The 21921-nt window shown below is 38.3% G+C and overlaps 1 protein-coding gene and 1 long non-coding RNA gene across 8 annotated transcripts in view; both read right to left on the minus strand.

The window, feature by feature from the left end:
- The window catches only part of SUPT3H (SPT3 homolog, SAGA and STAGA complex component), a 280990-nt gene that overhangs the window by 198132 nt on the left and 60937 nt on the right, over positions 1-21921 (minus strand). The window lies entirely within an intron of this gene.
- Positions 1-21921, minus strand: part of LOC310896889 — a 57610-nt gene that overhangs the window by 21085 nt on the left and 14604 nt on the right. Inside the window, exons 3-4 of one of the 2 annotated variants that reach the window (XR_014581900.1) lie at positions 14685-21624; positions 1-14018 (exon numbers count right to left, since the gene is read on the minus strand). The exon at positions 1-14018 is cut by the window's left edge and continues 21085 nt beyond it. This is a non-coding gene — a long non-coding RNA (uncharacterized lncRNA). Of the gene's footprint in view, positions 21625-21921 lie in introns of both variants that reach the window. The other variant, XR_014581901.1, reaches the window with a different exon arrangement.

Consider the following 21921-nt stretch of genomic DNA (forward strand, 5'->3'; position numbering starts at 1 on the left):
GTTGTCAGTAGGTCCTTCTTCTTTTGCACCTTTCACAAACCCATTCCTACTGAAATACAATCCATTTCAAATTTTGTTTTCTGGTAGGCCTTTCTGGGCTTCCATCCTAATTACATTATCAAATTTGCATCCAATAGGCAAAGAAAGCTCTACTATTTCACTGGAAAACTAATATTATCCAAGAGAGGACTGGAGATAAAGTAAATTACTTTCTAGAATCTTTAAAATAAAGATTATAGGTTATATGACTACAATCATAGAATACTCTAGGTTGGAAAAGACCTTCAAGATCACCAAGTCAAACCATCAACCTGGCCTACTGAGACCCATCACTAACACATGTCCCTCAGTGCCACGTCCATATATCTCTCAAATACCTCCAGGGATGGGGACTCCACCACCTTCTCAGGCAGCCCGTTCCAATGCTTGACCACCCTCTCCATGACGAAATTCTTCCGGATGTCCAATTTAAACCTCCCTGGTGCAACTTGAGGCCGTTTCTTTGCGTCCTATCACTTGTCACCTGAGAAGGAGACCAACACCCTCCTCGCTGCAGCCTCCTCAGATAGCTGTACAGAACCAGGAGGTCTCCCCTCAGCCTCCTCTTCTCCAGGCTAAACAACCCCAGTTCCCTCAGCCCCTCCTCATATGTCTTCTTTTCCAGTCCCCTCACCAGCTTCGTTGGACTTTTCTGAATGCATCCCAGCAACTCGAAGTTCTTCTCTTAGTGAGGGCCCCAACCAGGGAAAAAAATGTAAAACAAATTAAACCTCATACAATAGCATCAAAAAAACTTTCGTACTATAATCTTATTTGTAAAAAAATGCTTTAAAACTATCTGCTATGTGCTACAGAATCTTTTATTTATTAAATATATAAAGTTCTCTAAATATCAGCATCAAAGTATATTACTACCTTTATTTGACAAAGCAATTTGATAGCAACACCAGATTCAGCCCAGTTTCAACCCCAGCTATCGGGACACTCAGTATCATTCAAGTGAGACTCTCTTATCTTGCAGATTCGTGTTAAAAGAATTCCTTAATTCTTCAGTGCATTGTACTGTTCAAAATTGAAACTCTGTAGACTTAAAAAAAAAAAAAAAAATTACCTTTGAGGATTACAGGTGCAGCTGGTAGCTCAAAATTTCAAGTCTAGAATGCTTGCAGATATGAGTTTCTTGCTCTTAAACATGGACATAAATAAATAAAAGAACCGCTTGATGTCTAGAAAAATTATGTCAGCACATCACATGACACGAGTTAGAGTTAGGACAACCACTCACTGAACTCATGTGTAGCTGATCGCCTTACACGGAAAGGATTGCGGTGTGACACCGATGACCTAAAAAGGTACCAAATGGAGACCTTTCCCACAGTGCAGGACCCATGCATCAGCCTGGGGCAAGAGAGGAGCAAAAGCAATATTCTGCAAATGCCCAAGATCTCAATACCAACCTGGCATGGGTGAGTTAAAGGTAGGCTGAATGAGCACTGCACTGAGCACATGACACTTTGCAGTACTGAAAACTGTTAGAATTAAAACAAAAAAAAAATTAAAAAAAATAATTAATAATTAAAAAAAAAATTAAAGTTCCAGTGCCAGCAACTCACAGCACTTGGTATCAAGTTTTGGAAAAAAGAGCTTAAACAGATTTCTTCATATTACATACGTGATTCCTTCCAGATACTAGTAAAATCCAGTAATAAAGGATATGTTAGCACCCTGTTGTATCAATATGGGTTTTAAGAGTGAGAAATTGAAAAATTAAACCTAATCTACAGTTAATCTACGTTAAATTATTTCTCTTTACTGTCCACACTTGTGGAGCAGGTTATGCCAATTACAGCAGGAACCTGAGTCAATGTAATTGACCTCATTTAGACTTCCACTTGTGCTTACACGAACCTACAAAACAGCAGTCTCTCCTCTCACATGGCATTAGCATGTCTACAATCTTAAAATTACTTTTAAAATAAGAAACAAAATTGAGTCATGAGAAAGTGACTGTTATTTCTGAGAGCACTGTTCTCTCCAAGCGGTAAACTGAACGAACCCTTAGCAAAAATAACTAATGATATACAGAAAACTGATGAGAAAACACCACTAAGGGCAAAGAAAAACATTTTAAGCTTCAACACGTACTTGTGATCTGCCACTCTAGAACATTTTCTTTTAAGCTACCATTTTTGGAGACTAATCACAAACCAAAGCATTAGAGTTCACATATCAGTTAAACATTCATGTGTAACTGAGATTTTCACATTACTCTTAAAATACTGAATACTTTACCACAAAAATGAAGATTAAAAAGATGGTTACTCGCTACTACATTTGTTTTCATGAGAACATCACTTTGAGTTTATTAGCTGCCATCTTTCCTTCTTACTTTTCTGCAAATCCCAATTTTCTGTTTCCCCTCCTCAAATGCTCTTCAGAAAATGAGGGAATTCGCACACTGAGGAGAAATTCCGTAAGAATAAAAGAGCATGCAATGCTTTACAGGAATTCATAAATAAAGCTCCTTCTATTGCTCTTGGTAGCACTACAGGTAGAGGTTTCATTACAAAAAGGAAATGCTTGGAAAAGAACACAGGACTTTCCCATGGGAGCAGAGCTATTCCAAACCTAAGCTGCCCCTAACCTATTGAAACTGCACATTCGCTAATTTACCTATGCTTTCCTCAGTCTTGAAGATTATATATAAAGAAATGTGGTTGATACAAACATCCTGGTTTTGTAATATTTTTCATAGAAGGCAATTCGTGCCTAACCCCACCACCTCCTACAACAAAGGAATACTTTCTGTCCACCTGGGAAGAACAGTGGATGCTGTTTGCCCAGACTGCAGCAAAGCATTCAGTGCTGTTTTCCACAACCTCCTTGGCTTGGTCTGACTGGATGGGTGGTCTGCGAGATGGGTGGGAAGTTGGCCTACAGGCCGCATGCAGAGGGTGGTGATCAATGTTTCTTACTCAAGGCTGGAAGTCTGGATGATCTCCCATGGATCATTACCGGGTCCACACTGTTCAACATCTTCATAAGATGTTGGGAAGGGAAGACCAACTGACATCATCACCTTACTGCAGCTCTTCAATACTTTAAGGGGGGATTATAAAAAAGATGGAGAGAGACTTTTTGCCCAGTCAGATAATGACAGGACCAGGGGGAAAGGCTTTAAACTAAGAGAGAGGAGATTTAGATTAGATGTTGGGAGACAATTCTTCACTCAGAGGGTGGTGAGGCACTGGAACAGGTTGCCCAGAGAAGCTGTGGATGTCCCATCCCAGGAGGTTTTCAAGGCCAGGCTGGATGAGGCCCTGGGCAACCTGATTTACTGGGCGGCATCCCTGGCCATGGCAGTTTCCAAGAGGTGACCAGGCAGAGTGACCAGTGGAGCCCTCATCTGGGCTCCATCTTCCATGAAAGGCTGGACCCGACGGCCTGCCAAGGTCCCTTCCCATCTGGGCTGTCCCATGGTCCTGTGATTCTACATGGGCCTCTGGGATAATTACACCATTTGTTCTGAAGAGTGTTTACCCTTACCCCATAATGATTTTCAGATCTGACTTTATACATAATGCCACATTCTCTGATGGTCTTTTGGATACAGGTATTCTCCCCACTACCCTGAACCTGTAAAGGAGTTTGCATGGATAACACTCACCATTTACTGGTGTTTGCCACTTACCCTTGAGAAACTGAACACCGGCAAGACAGCTGAAAATTAATGAAATAGGGGAAACAAAATGAAAGGAAAACTATGCATATAAATGCTACTTAAAGAGAAACCTTTGCAGCAAATCTATGCAGTCCAAGTGACAGTTTATCAACATATCAAGACTTTGCACTTGTATTCGTAAAGATTGATTTCTTTTCCTTTTCCCTCTGAAAATCTCCTCTTCTTCTCTAACCCTTACTTCTGTCAGAAAGACATTTTCACCTTGCTATCACTAGTGCTCCCACACTGGAAATGCTATTTCTGTCTTGGCCCCAGTCAGCTGGGCTTACTACCTGCTTAGCCAGAAAACACATTACTGTGATTTAAACATAAAATTTACGTGGAAATAAATATTGTCTTCCAAAAGACCATATACCCACTCACAGTAATTCCCCAGTTTGAAACATCACTAAAGAAGTACCTATAAACATGAGGTGTCTTGCAAAAGTTTCAATTAAAACTGATACGTTATATATTACATATTAACAGTCAACAGCTCTCTTAACTCGTACTAATCCTATATCCAACTACTGCTAATTTTCTTTACTCTCTCAGATTCTAACAGAGATAAAAGCAAACCTCAAAATTTAAAGCTTTCCAGATACATGTTCATGATATGTTATACAGAGCCCTTTTTTTTCTTTTTTTTCCTTTTTTTTTTTTTTTGGGGGGGGGGGGTCATTTAAAAAAAAGGAAATGGGAAAACAGGTACAACAACATATTTTAGGGTAACGAAGTCAAGTGCTGTTTGAGGGATGGGTAAAAGACTGCATCACTTCTTAAGCATAACAAAAAGCATTAAACAATGTAAGGGAACAAATAACAGTGTTAATGTTCATATAGTCACCAATTCTATTCCTGCGTAGTTTCTTAATCAGAATTAACTTCCAATGTAAGATACACAGTCCTTTACTTGCATTTGTTTATATGAATTAATTATTCTAGACAAAGTGGGAAAGGACTGCTTCCAAATTAACAACAAAATTATGGAAACCTCTCCACGTTATCTTCTTTCCAGCACCTAGGACAAAATCCAGGAGTTGTAACCTCGCAGGATTTATTGTCAGTTAAGTCTCATCATACCTGCACAACCACAGAAAACAGAACTGGCCGTCAGGAGCAATTCTTACAGGCATTTCTGCAACTTTTATTTTCTTTCATTTTAACTGTTCCATATCTAGGTACTAGACAGTGCCTGACCACAAACCAGCCGAGTGGCGCAATTATTCATACTATTGGTAATAATCGCGTCTGCATAGCTGCAGCATAAACCTGTAATTACACAGGCAGGATATCCCCAAGGCTTGGGAAACAGCATTAGTTTTACAATATGAATTTAACAAGCTGAAACTTATTCATGATAGAAAAAAAAATAAATTCAAGGAAAGCCTAGACCTTGCCAGTTATAACTGAAAAAAACTAAAAATGTACTGGGGACAAAAAGAAGAATGTAAGAATAATGCTCACAATCATTTTGTCTGGGACACAAGACTGCAGAGGCATCTCATGTGATGATCCTGGAGAGAAGAGGGATTCAGGAAAGCTGGCTGATTTTTGCCTCCTCAAGAATGGCTGATCCCAATGAGCACGAAAAGCAGAGGCAGCAGGAAGCCTGCTTGGGTGAGCAAGGAGCTCCTAACTTAACTCAAAAAAAGGAAGCGTACAGGATGTAGAAACAGGAACATGTGAACCAAGAGTACAAACACTGCCCAAGTGCGCAGAGATGAGGTTAGGAAAGCCAAAACTCATCTTGAGCTGAATATGGTGAGGTGCTTAAAGATAAATACTTAAAAAAGAAAAACCTTCTACTGTTAATAACCTGTTCCAGCATTTGACCACCCTAAGAGAGCTTTATATAGTCTCCATCCTTGGAGATATTCCAAACGCAGCTGGGTGCAGCCCTGAGCAACCTCCTCTAGCTGACCGTGCTCTGGAAAGGCTGAGTGCACCAGATGATCTCCAGGGGTTCCTTCCAACCACAACTCTTGTCTGATCCCACTTAGACATGGTACAAAAAAACTGCAGAGTTTTTTTCCCAAAAAGATAATTTAGTGCATGGTATACATCCTGTATATTGTATCTTAATGATTTGTTTTTCAAAGTTCTCACAAATTTTGGAAATACTGGGCGAGGTGGTTAAATAATGTATTTGTTTCAACAAGGTCAAAAGTACTTACTAAGCACAGTAAAGCACGGAAACGTTGTAGGAAAAAACATGACGACAGAAGAATTCAGGTTTGCAGTAGGCTTAGATAACTTAATTTTAAGAAAGAATAAGAAAGGAGCCCAGACAAAAAGAACATTCCCTCCCCAAAATATGTGAGTGTTTCTGTACGTACACATCAGTGGAACACATTTTTTGCTTTACGGCCAGTGATGAGTGGTGTGTCCCAGGGGTCAGTACTGGATCTGGCCCTGTTCAACACCTTCCCTACTGGCTGCCAGTAAAGGAGAGCTCTCGTTACTCTGGCCCACGGGTTATCCAACAACAAAGCCTCGGAGCAGGCAGCAGGCAGACATCAGGCCTCATGTTCCCTATGGCCAAACCGAGTCCTCTTCCATTTCTGCTATCAACTGGCAGTAGCAGGAGAAAACAAAAACCGAGGTTGTGTCTGAAATCTGAAAGTCTATTTCATGACTAAGTATGCTTTGACTGACAGTGGTTTTCATTTCTCATTGGCTGTGTTCAGCTCAAACACATTTTTGTGCTTGAGTAGTGAATGACTGTTCCTCTGACTCGAAGGAAAAATTGCCTATCCAATTCAAAGGTGAAAAAAGTTTTTTTGTTATTGTTGTGTTTTTTTTTTATCAGCAAGACGCAATAACACCCTTGTCCCCCAGAACAGTCACGCAAAGCCAAGTACCTGTACCTCCAGTAGAAGTCACACAACAAGAAATATATTTTTCCCATATTTAAAAACTGCTCAGATTTTTCCTGCGTAGCTTTTTCTTTTTTCCTTTCCCAACAGCTGTAATTCTATCAGTTAGCACTGATACTTATCAGCTGCCTATGACATAAAGGGAAAAAGAGATGAAAGAAAAAACAAAGCATATTTGGTGTTAGCTCTCCTTAGATCAAAAAGATCCAAAGTAACTTTCAATAGCATATCTGTGTTTAAACAGCAGTATCTTCAACAGGTACAAAGTATAAACAGACGTAAAAATGTAGGAATGCATCATTAACAGGTAGAGCTCTCTAAACGTCCTAGGTATTACGTCTGATGGTACATAAAAGCTGTCCTTTTATCTTCATTTGATTCTCCTCCAAAAACTGCAATAATTAAGTAATATTTAACTTGATAAAAACACACAGTTAGTAAATTCACCATAATAACTGAAGCTTATTGCATACCCTCCAATTCCTTAAGTTCAGAAGGATGCTTTCAGAAAGCTGGCATTGATACTTTGTGCTATATGCAGACAAATACTTGGCATATTTATGCAAAAAAAAATAAATTATGTTTTCTGTCTTACCTCAGACGACAATGATTACCGAAGTGTTTACAAAAAATTGTTTACAAAAAGTTTACAAAATCACACAACACTATAGAGTCCAACCGCGATAGTCAGTACAGCTAGTAACCTGTGTGTGATAATGCATCTTCCACCAACTGAATGCTGGAATTCACTTTTTTTTTTTTTTTTTTAAATAGAGAAATTGGTTACACTGAAAGTTAAGAGATAAAAAATGAGTTCAGTTCTGGTATTTTGGAATTCTTCCAGCAAACAGCATGTAAATGATCCTGAAACTAAGACACTACAAATAATAATAATAATAATAATAATGGAATTCCATAGACAATATAATGAAGTCAAGACAGTAAACCATCTTCAACAACATATACTTGGTTCCTGATACATACACACCATGCCCAGCTCGGCTCTGATCACCAGGTAGCTGCTTTGAGCAGTGCTAAATGGGATCAAGATTGGTTAGTGTCTCATTCAAGGATACCAACAAAACATTGACAGTACCTATCTCCAGCCATCCCGGATTTACAAAACGCAATGCTTTATTTCAGTACAGACTTGGAGAGAGATTCACACAGAGGATTTTAACAGCATTCAAACAAGCGCTTCAAAAATCAAAATCTCTCCGAAACTTTCATGAGCGTTTCACAGTACCACACATGTTGCATTTATACTTAACACCATTTATAAAACCAGATCAAAAACATTTCTAAAGGAAACCAACTTCAATAAAATGGATTTTACAAGAAATTCATTCTTGCAAAACTACACATGTAATGTACAAAAAAATCTTGCTGAAGAACAAATTGGGCTTAACAGACTCATTTTTATTATATTTTTAAAACCACTATTGGATACATGAGTAGTTTCTGCTCGTAGGCTGATATTCTTATATGCACTGTAAAATAAACACAAAACTGCTGCAGAAGAAACTTCATTTGTGTTAAGACCAAATTTCATAACCACCCCTCTGCTTTCTGTTGGGTAGTTTTAACAGCCTCAGAAATTCTTAGTGATTTCTCTCACAATATTCTTTATCACATACGAGCTACAGATTTATCTTCTGTACTGCTGGAAATCCAGCACACAACAGTCCTCATAACACTGGTAACATTGCTAGGTATCTGTGCTACTGAGTTTAAATTTTTTTTTTCAACTTTAGCTGGAAAACATTGAAAAATCAATTCACAAATCCCTATTTCCAAAATTGGCACACCAAAATATTGATTTGCTTTGCATAGACTTGTACAATCACCTTAATCAAACAAAATCAAGCTAGAAATTACAGCCTTAAAAATACTTATGGGCTACAGAAATTAGGACAGATGTGTGGCATCACATCATCTCCCCAAATTAATATGGACGTTTGGCTCAAAAAAAGCACTGAACAGTTTTGAGATGTGACAGGTGCCAAAGACTGCTGAGCTACCAAATTTTACCTAATATACTTCCCAGCAATGAAACAGCACCACAAAAACCTTCCTTCATTACCACTTTTACATCAAAAGCTCCTGGCTTCAGGATGAAAAGAACAAAAATGAGAAATGAATAGCTAATGCAACCTACAGAAAAAAAATATATATATATAAGCTTCAAGATGCTATTGTGTACTTGAAGATGCTACTTTTCAAAATGTTTCAGCAGTGATTCAGAAAATATTAAAATAATTCACAGTTTCAGATTGATAGTTTTTTCCTTATCTTCTCATTCTGTGAGACACGAGTGACCGTGAGCGTACTAAATATTCCAGGTAGATCACATGAACACACCTAACCAATTGTAGCCTACCCTCTGTTTAAATATGTATATATATATACATGTAAGTTTCTATAATCAATTTTTAAGTTTTTGCAAATGATTACAGACTGCTTCACATAGATGATCTGCAGAAATGCAGCCGCTACAGCTATGGTACAATGGCTTTTTATGGAACTGGGCACTGCCCAATTCCATAAAAACGTAGAAATAGTGGTTTAGTAGACATAAAGCCCTTCTTATTAAGATCGAAATAGCCAAACACTGTAGGCGTCTTGCAAAACTCTGTCCTAAACTCCAGAATGTGAAAATTCCTCTCCAGGGAATTTTCAAGATTTAGACATAAGAACAAAGAAATACTTTTTGATTAAAGAAAAAAAAAATACCACTAAAATTAACCCAATGAAAAAAATACTCAGGGCAGATTTGAGAACACCAAAAACTTTAAATAACGCTGCAAAAAAGGTGCCGATCCACACCTTTTAAATACTTGTGAATATGAACTTTAACCATTAAAAACTTGAAGAAAATAAAACCAAGATTTCAAAGTGGGTTTTCAGAGGGCCTTAGGGTCAATATTGAGTTTTTATGGGGCCACCAAGCTCTGCCTTTGCGTGCATGTGTGTGGCATGGAGGAGGGTAATAGAGAGAGCAATCTGTGGAACTAAATAGATGTAAGATATCTTTAAATACTTATTTATGATCTCCAACTTCTAAGAAGTCGGGATTGTTGATACAGACGGGAGAAAAATGCTGGCTTCTGAGATGGAGTGGGATGGAGCAACGATCAAAAGCTCTTCAGGATAAATATAAATATTTAATACCGCCTTCCTTAAATTAGCAATGACTACCACCATAAACTTTCTGAAACTCTTAGGGCACAGTTAATCCAAAAAGTTTCATCTATGAATCCAGAAAACCAAAAGGAAAAATATTCACGTCAACTAGAAGTACCTCACTGGGACAAGATGTAAAGATACCCTGGCTTTAAAGGGAAAAGCATTCTCCTGCTCGGCCTAGAGGTCTTAAAACTTCAAAGGTTAAAAAGTATTTCCGGGTACGTACGGAACTGTCAAATATAAATCTCAGTAGTTTATGCATTCCTTTACACAAAGGATGATGTTTTTTCTCACCAGATTGTGCACTCAAAGGCAGTGCAAGGGCCAATAGTGCACCTAGTCTAAAATTAGTGATCTACCTCTCACTGGTGGTCCAAGGGTAGGGTAGGGCTACAAGGAGTGCAACCTTTCTGATGTTGGTTATGGAAAGGGAATCAGATGCTCTTTGCTTCATGCTGTTAGGAACTCTCTAGGAGCTTCTACCTTCCAGGTTTTCCTCCTTCCCTCGTGCTTTTGCATAATAAGTACGTTGCAACATTAGTGGTCAACAGCTGCTACCCAAGGGCTTTGCTATTAATCAACCCGCACCTCACATAATGTTGTGGTAAGTAAATCGTGTACCCTTTTCACCCTTTTCCCTCTTTCATTCTGAGTTAAATGTCTTCAAAAGATTGCAAAACTGCAAAACTATTATGAAAAAAACACTTCCAACAAGCTTGCTTCTAGGTTGGAAAACAAAAGGCTGTGTGGAGACTTTGCTGCAGCTGCTGGTGGAAAAGAGCCCAGTTTGTCCCCAGGAGATGCCGGAGCTGAGCTACGTTTGTTGTGTCCACTGCTGCTGAGGGACAAGAGCAAGACAAGAGGGAACAACATCAAATTGTGCCAGGGGAGGTTCAGGTTAGAAATGAGGAGACATTTCTTTTCAAAAAGAGCAGTCAGGCACTGGGATGGGTTGCCCAGGGAGGTGGTGGAGTCACCGTCCCTGGGGGTGTTCAAGGAGAGGTTGGACCTGGCACTTAGGGACATGGTTTAGTGGGTGACATTGGTGGTAGGGGAATGGTTGGACCAGCTGATCTTGGATTTTCCAACCTATATGATTCTATGATTCTGGGGTCCCTTGCTGGATGCCAGCAAAGCACCAGCATAGGCACTGTGCAGCATGGAAGGTCCCAGGCTGATGGGTGCAAGGCAGGGCATCAGCTGCCCCACCGGCTGGGGTATCTTCACTCCGTGAGGACAGTCAAAATAGGACGCATGTCCCTGCATCCTGCTCCTGACAAGCAGAGCATAAGCAGAAGAAAAATACTGCCTCTGGATTCTGCCTTTCCTGATTCAGTTAGAAACTGGGCATATCAAAAAAAAATATTGTGATGAAATACTTCCCAGAAAGTTCTTTATTAAGTGCTCAAGCACAAAATATCTATCAGTTAAAAAAAAAAAAAGTAAAGACAACTCTTGTACAGGTGTCAGCACTTTCTTAGGTGCAGTGGAGCAGAGGATAACAGCTCCAAGTGCAAACCTCAGAGCTTGGCCCTGAAGGGGCCCTACGCTTCCAGAGAAGCTGTCAGAGTACAGTGCAAGAGCACTAATCCCTCAGGAACCTGGTAGCAAGGTTATAGCAAACTAATGCTGAAAACAGAAAGAATCACCGCTGGTGTGGAACGATGCTATATGTTTTGTAGTAGCCAAGTGGGTTCTCGAACCGCATTAAGTAAATACAGTTTAGGGTGCAATGAATGAACTGGCTGACAAGCCTGACTTACCCCCTTGAAAGTGTCAACAATGGAATTCTTGAAGGGATGCTGGGTTTTTAGAAAATAACACCACTTTTCTGGCATGTTGCTCAAACGTTTTCTTCAAGAAAAGAAAAGCATGCCTTTTGCATGAGGCAAACAACAGAATGCATACTCTGAAATCAAAAGCCCTTCTGTTTATAGTACCTCTTACCATAGTATATCCAGCACCTACCCACCAGTCATGCTTTGGGGAAGAAGGCATACCATTGTTACCTAGCTGTTAGCGAGGGAAAAGTCAACCAACTTCGTCAATTAATATTTACTCAAAGAAGAAAGTTAAGTAAGTATATATTTACCTTTCTATTTTTCCTCAAAAAAGTGAAGAACTCTTACAAGATTAATTGAAAGACCATTCTCAGTGAAGTATTTGTGGATGAAATTTCAGTCTGCTACCATTAATTACCTGCACTGTTCTTCAAGGAGGTGAACATCAATTTCATTGCAAAATAGATCTCAGCAAATTTTTAGAGTTTCTCTTCAGTGAAAAATTAAGTTGTAACTCAAACTCAAGTGCTGCTCCAAATTGATTCCACTATGCAGACAAATAGTTCTCTTTCCAGTCCGATGGTACTTAGCTATCAAATACGTTTCAGGGGTCATGCTGCTTATACCTCAAGATGAAGATGATTATCTCCTGTCCAAAACTCTCCAGAAAATTTCTTCTGCCTACATAGCTGTTGTTTCCAAATACTAAGGTCTTTCCAGATTGGTCTACAACTTGCTCATGCATTCAGACTCAAGATCAGCATCGGGCTACACCTTTAACATCTTTACCTTAATTTTTTATGAAAATAGACCATACAAAGGTTTATATTATCATATTGTTTATCTGCCTGCCTCTCCCTAATAACAAACCACAATCTCATTAATGTTTTACTAAAGAGGTAAAAGACCCAAACAAAGTTAAGTCCAATTAGAAAAACTGTACAATTCAGTTTAAAACCAAAAATCAGCAGCTAGGAAAAATAAATAAATAAATAAATAAATAAATAAATAAATAAATAAATAAAAAGAGAGAGAGAAAAAAAAAGATCTAATAACAGAACTCTGAGCACTAAACTGAGGCAGGCATTATGCTATTTATTTTCATGTTTTGGGTCACCTGCCCAAACTCCGACAGACAAATGTCACAAGTCTATCTGGCTATATATATACATGTTATATAAATACTAAATGTTAATTGTCCTACACTGTCAGCAGAGAAAAGACAAGCAACTCAATTGATTCACTTAATCCTAAAATAAGCTCTATGACCTTGCAGAGATGTCAGATCAGACAGCAAAACGCAGAGGCACGGACTGACAGACTCTTGCCCAATGGCACATCCCAAGGAACCGAAACAAGACAGGGAGACCTCCTCAAGAGTACAGGAAAGGAAGGCTTCACTCGCTCTGGAGCTGTTACGTCCCAAGGGACACTATGTTCAAGCGGGACAACATGCAAGGCGGCACGACAGAGCACAAGCAGCAGGGCACGGCTTCTAGTACCGGCTGCAGCCATGGGGCTGCCACAGGCATCCACCAGTTGGGTCTCAGTGATGGCTAAAGCTAAAACCAAAGACAAAGCAAGACAAAGGAACACTTTTCCTGATCTTCTGGCTCCTCCTAAGAGCTGAAGTGAACCCCAAAGGTCAAAGAGGGGATTTTTGGAGCTACACATCTCAAGGACCACGGGAAATAGGAAGACATGAAGCTGTAACGAACACAGTAATTTTAACTGAGGTAGCACAGATCCTAAATTTCTCCCTGGTACCTGCAGTACAATTCATCCAAGACTTTTCTTTTTAAAGGGATAGCAAAGCAAAGAGATCTTCCTGATTCCATTGAGTAAAAAGAAAATGCAACTATTACTTTATTGAAGGTTTGAGGGGTTGCTACACTTGGGACCTTTCTTTGTGAAGAAAAAAAACAAAAAACAAACAAACAAACAAAGCCTCTCACCAAGCAAAGCACCAGTAGAATAGGTTTAAGATTAAAAACATAAAACAATTAGCAACTAGATACCACAGGAAGAAAAAAAAAAAAAAAAAAGGTGAACTCTTGATATAAAACTGATCAAATATTTAACAACAACTGCGATCATCAACATTTGCCAAGTTACTTCACTATTTCTCCTTACACTGAAAAATTCTTCCCCGGACCCCTTTTTAAAGAAAACTCTCAGGGAAATTGTCCTTGATTGCCAGCATGCTGAACCCGAAAGTTGTCAGGCTAACCAACTATGCTTTGTATTTTGTTTGTACTTGAGTTCACTTGCCTAGATCCATCACTTTTAGCTCATCTTACTTTTAGACAGTAGCAGGATGCTTTTTTCATCTTCACAGACCCACACAACTGTGTTCAGGTCCATAGCACAAACCCAAGGTGTTTGGAAAAAGAAATGGAGCCTGTGGTGCTCATACGCTGTATCTACTTACAAAGCCAGGAATGATCCAAACTAGAAAACAAATGACAAATAATTCCTTTGTGGCATTATATAGGAATCTCAAAAATCAGGCAACAACAACAACAAAAAAAAGGCCTGAGCTCACAAAATACAGAAGGAGATGATGCCTTAAGATTATGTTTCTCAGGAAGGATCAGAAGTGAGCAAACTTTCCCATATCAAGGAGAAGGAAGCCATCTGTAATTCTTACAGAGACTCATTTTACCCTCCTTGTATTTGCTTCTTTACAAGAACACTTTCTTACAGCAAGGGGCCACATCGCAATAGGTCTTCTCTCTATAAGCTTGCCTTCCACCTGTTTTTGCTCTGACCTTCCACTGACATCAGTTATTACATGCCTTTACACAAAAATGTGAGCTATGACATGCTCATGATCAGAATGCATCCTCTCACTTTTACAATAATTTAAATTTATTCTATGCCAGACACTATCTGAGGTTCAGTTTCTGGCCACCAAGAAATGCATTCGTTCACATGAACAAAAAATAAAGATCTGTTGACCTTCTCGAGCAATCAGAAAAAAAACATTTTCTTTTCCTGAAAGAAATTCTAACGTTGTTATCAAGGCAGGTGGTCAGGCTAACTCACTGTATTACTGAATGAAGCTGTGATCAAAACTGTAAGTTTTATGGAAATTTACAAGAGCTGAGCACATACTTGACAGTGAATTTCATGAATACTTCAGTCACACACACTTTTTTTGTTGTGTTCCATTGCTGGCCCTGGCTTAAAGTATGGGAGGTTCCCTGTAAAAGAAATATTATTCAGATTTAGCTACAAAAATGTATCCAGAGAATGTAAACAAAGTTCCTTTTATTGTAACCACAATTTGATTCCATTAAACCCAAAAGCTGTATATATAGGCATACATAAGAGTAATTTACTTTGCCTTCAGAACTCCTGTACTACCTTGATCACAAGGACCTCTCATCCTGTTCTGCTTCGGAGACAAACAACCTAATTAATTAGATAGCTGTTAATGTTAGATTTTGGAGGACCACACAGCTGAGACCTCCTCTTCACATTCTGGTCCTTTTCTGGTGAAGAACATAGTAACTTTGGCTCTTCTCAGAGCTCCCTTCACCTTTCCTTTTTTTATCTTCTCTTCCCATTACATTTTATTCAACTCTTCCCGTCCGTCTAGCTTTCCTTTCTGTTCTTCAGTTCTTGCCTTCAACTTCTGTCCTGGATCATCTCTCTCAGCCTGCTTCATCTACACAAGTCTATAAACCTCAGCCAAAGATTATGAGCTGACAAAAAGGAAAATCTTAAAGAGCTGTGATGGACTCACCCCTGCCAGCAGCCCAGCACCCGCAGAGCCTCTCACCCACTCACCTTCCCCTGACCCCCAGCTGGTTCCAGCACAAAAAAGAAGTCATCTGGATTACCTGAAGAGCAGGAGTCCACTCAAACAAAATACAATTTGATACAGGTCCCAAAGGAATGTTACATATTTCAGAAAAAAAAAAAAAAAAAGAAAGAAAAACACGCCATACTTGCAGAAATGGACAATACGCTCAAAGACAACACTTAGAAGGATTTAAGATTTAGAGCAGACAGTCAATTTAATAGGAATACCCAGTACAATAGCGAGCCCAAAATGTTTGATGAGATCACCAGATGTAACAGTGGAAAGTTATTTCACCTCTCTATGCCTCATTTATGATACTGATCTTAAAATCGTGCACCCAGTCGCAGGATCCAATTTTAAAACAAGAGAAGAGAAGCAAGCTATTGACTAGAAGATATATTTATAGCAAAAGACAGAGGAAATCCAACTTGTCTCACTTAGCAAAAAAAAAAAAGAGAGAGAGAGAGATCAGGAGATGACTCAATATCCTAAGAAAGGTATATTTCCTGAAGAAAGATGCACAAGAGATTAGAGTAAGCCTAAGTGGTTGGAAATCAACACCAGACACACTCAAATACAGCTGCTGTTTAATTAAGGGATTAATTAGTTAAACAGAATACAAGAGACATGGTAGATTCACTAGCTTTTCATATTTTAAATCAAGTCTGGATTCCATTTTGGAAGAAAAGTTTTAGTCAAATGTTTGCTAACATTCTTGGAAACACTTTATAACAACTATAACTATTATTGATAGGTTAGGCCAGATAAGCTGAAATATGTTTTTATCCTTAAAATGCATGAATTGAAGAAATGTCTAATGACTGAGCTAGAGCGTAAAGAAGCCTGAGAGATGCACGGATTAATTAGAAGACATTTAGAAGGAATGCAACACTGAGGCTGAAGGAAGTGAAATATGGTACTGCTTGGGGAAATCAAGCTGTAGAGAGGAAATAAGCAAGAGGAAATATGTATTGGGTTACCCAGAACACGCAAAAGGAGACGGAGAGGAAGCACCTCATAAATACGGCAACTGAATGAAAAGGTGGTGGTAGGGTCTGCTTTCTGTGGAGAAATAAAAAGGACGATGCAGAGTGACAATGGAGAGGAGGAGGACAACTCAACACAAGCAAAAAGAACTGCTGCTGTGTAATGGTACTCTTCAGCTGTGGTCATCGCACTGGAAAGACAAAGCACTTGGAAAATGAAAACAGACTGCTTGGAAATTATAAAAAGTAGCAATCAGCTCAGCAGTTTCTCTACTATTACATTAGGGATTTGATAATTTTGTTGTATGTAACTGTTAATCTCAAGGAATAGTAATCTTTATGATTTTTTTTTTTCTTTAAAACACAAGGTTAAAGCAAAGTGTTTTCATTTACACCTAAGTAAACTGTTTGCTTAATTTCAGCATCAAACAAATCAAGAAGCAAATTCAGCCAGAAACCACGTTAACAATTAATAAATAAATAAATAAATAGAAGGTTCTGAAGGTTCCTGCTAAATTTACCAGCAATTGGATCAGGCCCAAATTAGGTCTAGCAAGTATTAAATCTACCAACTTAAATTAAACAATATGAAAAAAAAAGCAACAGAATTTATTCTGCAAAGAGTAATTGCTTATGGAGCTGTTACCATCTTTAAATCCTTCTCATTTTTTGAATATTTGTGCCCATATTTAGGAACTTCGATGAGTTTGGACTCATTTGCAAAAGCACAGTCATTTCCAATTTGCAATGAAAACAACAGTGCCAGAGCTCTGCACCTATGAAAGTCTTACTGCACTTCTGTAGATGCCCAAATACAGATTTATCTACTACCCAACTTTAGGCACCCGCAACTGAAGAACATGGCTTTCATTTATAATTCTATTATTACATATTAATTTTTATTGCTTTGATACTATGATTGTAGTTATTACTTCAGGATCTCTCCTACACTATGCTATCTTAGGATAATCACTGGTTTAAATGTCAGTGGACCAAACTGTTTTCATTCATTCCAATATTTCTTTCACATGTAAATACTTTTTAAATCAAATCATTCCCCCTAAACTGACATCACAGATTTAACAGTTACTTCCTGATTAGAGAGGAGAGGAAGATGAATACCCCAGCCTTTTCAGATATGTATGAGAAGATTTTCAAACTATACCTCTTGAACCCCAAAGTCCCAACAGTTAAATAATTATAAACCAGATAGGTCTTTACACAGAAGGTTTATCATATAATTATGATGCTGATCATTTAGAACTATCCAAAACGTCTCCAGCATTTTTAAACAGCTAAGCAAAGTTATTTTTAAAATCAAACATATGTGCTTTTTTCTGTTTATGTCTTCGGAAAGAACATTCTGTATAATGAAAAACACGACCAAATTTTTCACAGTACATCACTATAAAACCCTGTAATTGACTTTTTGGGTTGGTTTACTCTATATCTATTTTTGTCCATGTAGAAAACAGCAATGATGTGGCGAAAAGACCAAAATGTAGGTCCCATTGCAGGATAAGGCTCCATCCTGATTAGTGAAGAAGTATCATGTTTTCCCTGGGAAACATGCCCATTTTGTAAAAGGGAATTCAGTCCACATGAACCTCCTCTTTAGAGGAAAAAAAAATAAAAAAAAAAATCTGCCCTTTTAAGCAGCAGAGTCTAGTGATTGCTCTCAGCTTTGGCTGAGAATGACTGAACAGAGCCCTTCCACCAAACAGAAGGCAAGTCTGCTGATAAGTTCATTAACTGTCTCAATACAGATTTTCAACAAATATTCTTTAGAGTTTTAGAAGCAGGACCCGCTTGTACCATTGCTTCTTTTAGTTCTACCTGAAAGGACAAAATGTTTGACATCTACTGTTTTCGTCTTTCCCAGCAGCAGTAAAATTTCTGCATTTCTAATTCACTGTTTCAGTCAATACCACGATGCCTATGCATGTAAACTTGATGTATATGAAATTCAGTTTTAAATAGGAAGTCAGAAAAAAAAACACCTACACTAAAAAAAAAATGGCATTTTATTTTCAAGTTTATCTACACGCAATCAACTTAGATTATGTATTTTATTTTACATCCTATTCTCTTTCCTCTTTAAATGGACAATAAGATATATTAGCACAGATTACCTACATGCTTCAATCACAGGGTAATAAAAAACTGTGTAGACACATTTTCAAAGAGTTCACATGCCAAAGGAAAAGAAAAAGAAACCTACTTCCTTCAGAGTTAATTAAAATAAACCATGTGGCATTAAAATTAGACTTAGCAGTTTGAAGAATATACTGTTATCTTGCAAATTGTTTAACAGGAAGACATGCCATAATTGCCCTGAAGTAAATCTTCGCAACTGAGAAATTGAAGATGACATCTAAATCACAAGCCTGGGAAATAGGGAATACATTGTCAACAGTCAAAAAGAGGGGAGAGGTTTAAGAGAAAAGGTAGGGTGTTTTTGTTTGTTTTGGTTTGGTTTTTTTTTAGCTAAGAGGTAAAGTTAAGCTCACGCTTCTTATCTGAAGAAGAACGTGTTCTAATTAAAATATTTGTTGTCACTACCACTAAGATCCTCCCCAGATCTCAAAGAATGTAGGGTGTGATACCAAAATCATAAATTCCAGTAAGACAGATTAAAGTAATGGAAATCAGGTCTAGTTTCTCCATTGTGGCAACAGTAATACCTACAGTACATTATCCTACCAAAGCCAAGCCTCACTGAATCATTTCCACAAGCCAAGATGTTGATTTAAAAAAATGTTTGCAGGATCTGTTTCAAAGATGAAACACGATGAATGAAAAAGAGACCTTAACACTGACGGACAGGATTTTTGTGGGTGTGTCTTTGTTTTTCTTAATTGCTGAAGGAAGGGGAAAAAAGAAAAGATGAAGTGTGCAAAAAAAATCAAAAATTCTTAGCTATGCTGATTTGAGACGTTTTAGTAACACAAACATCACACAGAACTGTAATGGAAGAATACAGTTAATTTGAACTGAAATATAAGAAACTGGATGTATGCTAAGGAAAAAATATATACATATATATATATATCTGAGAATTACGTCCAGCTACACAGCCTAGAAGAGAAGCTTCAATGTCAACAATACCACTATTTCTCACCATTCACACATGGCACAGAGCACTTCTCAGACCTGCCCCAGTGACACAGTGTGCAGCACCTACCGCAGCATGCCTCTGTAACATAGCTTCTCACAGGAGCACCCAAGCACCTGACTGCACCTAATGGCTTGGCTCCCCACCAGGTTAAGAGTAGGGAACAAATCCACGGGACAAAAATTGATGTCCAAGTCAACCCATGCTTCCTGAACAGGCAGTGGACACAAGCATGTTTGGAGTCATCTGGCTGATTTTAGGACAAATATTTTAAAGTCAGTCTCTTCCTGTAATTGCTTACTTCTCTCCGCTGGCTATAGGAAAAAAAAAATGTTATGCTATTTCTGATGTGTACCTTTACAATGCAGACCTGAAATGAAATGAATTCCTCTTGCAACAACTATTTAGCCATAAATGAACAGGAAGAAAACACCAGAAATGAAAACAAGATCCAGTCAGAGTTGCGGTAAACATCTCTGCCACCACTGAGAGGTTCCCCACCAGGAGGGACATGCACTTCAGTGAGACCCATCCTGTCCAGGGGACGCTGTAACGAAAACTGGCAAGGTCCGGATGCATGCTTTCCTCGAAACTGAAGGCAGAGAAAACAGCCCTCACCAACAGACCTAAATGGTCTTGGAAATAAAAGTGCTCCCCTGAAACTGCAACTCCAGGGGTTTAAAGCGTTTTGAGTAACAGAAGAGGAGAAATACATTAAAACTATTCTATTCATCCAAAGATTGAGCTCAGCCCTGCTCTTAGAAGACGTTCCTGCTGGAATTCACAACAAAACCTGTTGACCTGTGGATAATTTTAATTACTGGAAACAGCATAGGTCTTTAAAGCAAATCTTTAATTTGGCAATAACCAATCTAAAACATCTGAGAGAACATATCTGTGTGGTGAGTAAAATACCGAATCATTATGTCAACACAAGACTTAAGTGCCACAGGCCAACAGGAGAGTGGTTACAGAACTGTCCCCTTTGTCAGCACAGAATCTTTCGACAGTGTCACCAGAACCATGAGAGACGATATCATCACACATCACCTGCACGTGATGGCCCTGACGGAAAGCAGAAAGCCATCGTGGAGCCTCTTCAGTTCCCATGGATGGACATGCTTATTTCCTGCTTCTCAAGGATGTAGCCCAAATCTCTTGGATTATCCACTAGTTGAACAAAATAAACTTTGCACAGAAATGTACTTATATTGCATAACTCATTTGAAGCTAATGATGTTGAAGACAAACTAGGAATATCAAAGATGGGAGACTAAAATGTCCACTCACTTTCATTACAAGCTTAATATCTACCAATAAGTACAGTTGCTATTTAAAAAGGAAAGATGAACCTACCAGCCTCCAAGTATCCCTTTCCAGCACTGCTTCTCGTGTGCAGAGACAAGGCTCATGCACTTACAACGCTGCCCAGCCATCTAACAGTCCCATCCCTCGTAGTTTTGTCAAATTCTGCTGAAAAGGGCCAATGGGCAAAGGGTGTAAAAGTTTTGCAAAAATAAAAAACTACTGGGTAAATAAAAGAGCCTTATATCAGCTGTGATCCAATTCCCTTACCAGATCAAAGCAGAAAAGAACTGAGCAGGAACTTTTGGACAAGACAGAAGGAGGACTCAAACACCCAGAAAAATAAGTTCATTGAATAATTTGTTCAATGGCCTTATAACTGCATACCTACATGGTCAACAAATCTGGTAGTATTTAAACAAGTCTTGGATGCTTGAGAGCTAGAATTCAAACATGTTTTGAAAGAAATACAAACCCCATGATCTGAGGTTTAAAATTTTATCTAAATATTAAGGATTTCAATGAGAACTTATTTAGAAAAATGATTGTCCCATATATGTACTGCAATGTTTTGTTCATCTTTCTTTAAAACACATGGTGATAGCAAAGTACAAACACAATATCAAAAGTTAAAGCTGAATTAAAAGAATTCCTCAATTCCTGTTATGTATATCTTACAAAATATCCTGGTATTTCAAGGAACTCTGATCAGTGATGGTTGTTTTTTTTGTTTTGTTTTTCCCTCCATGTGAGCAGGCTATTGCACAGCTGTCCTCTTTCACAGTTCTTATAGTTTTTCCCCCAAAGTAATGAACTCTGGCCACTGTGAAAGACAAAATGCTGAAATACATGAACAAGAGACATGATATTAGTTTTTTATAACAAGAAATAAATTCCTGCTGATAAAGCATTTTGTTCACATTTTAACAAAATTATTTCTATGCTACTACTGGAAAAAAATATACACACACACACACTTATATTTTAAATGTATTTGAAACAACTAATGATGCCATTAATTATTCTAACTTGTTTTGCTCAACCCATATTCCAGGCTTTTAGCATGTACATCTGGCTACCGTGTTATCAGTTTTCTGTGCTTTCAAAAGATGCACACTGCTACAACAATTAAACAAA

The sequence above is a fragment of the Anser anser genome, assembly GCF_964211835.1.
Source record: "Anser anser genome assembly, chromosome: 3".
Lineage (NCBI taxonomy): Eukaryota > Metazoa > Chordata > Aves > Anseriformes > Anatidae > Anser > Anser anser.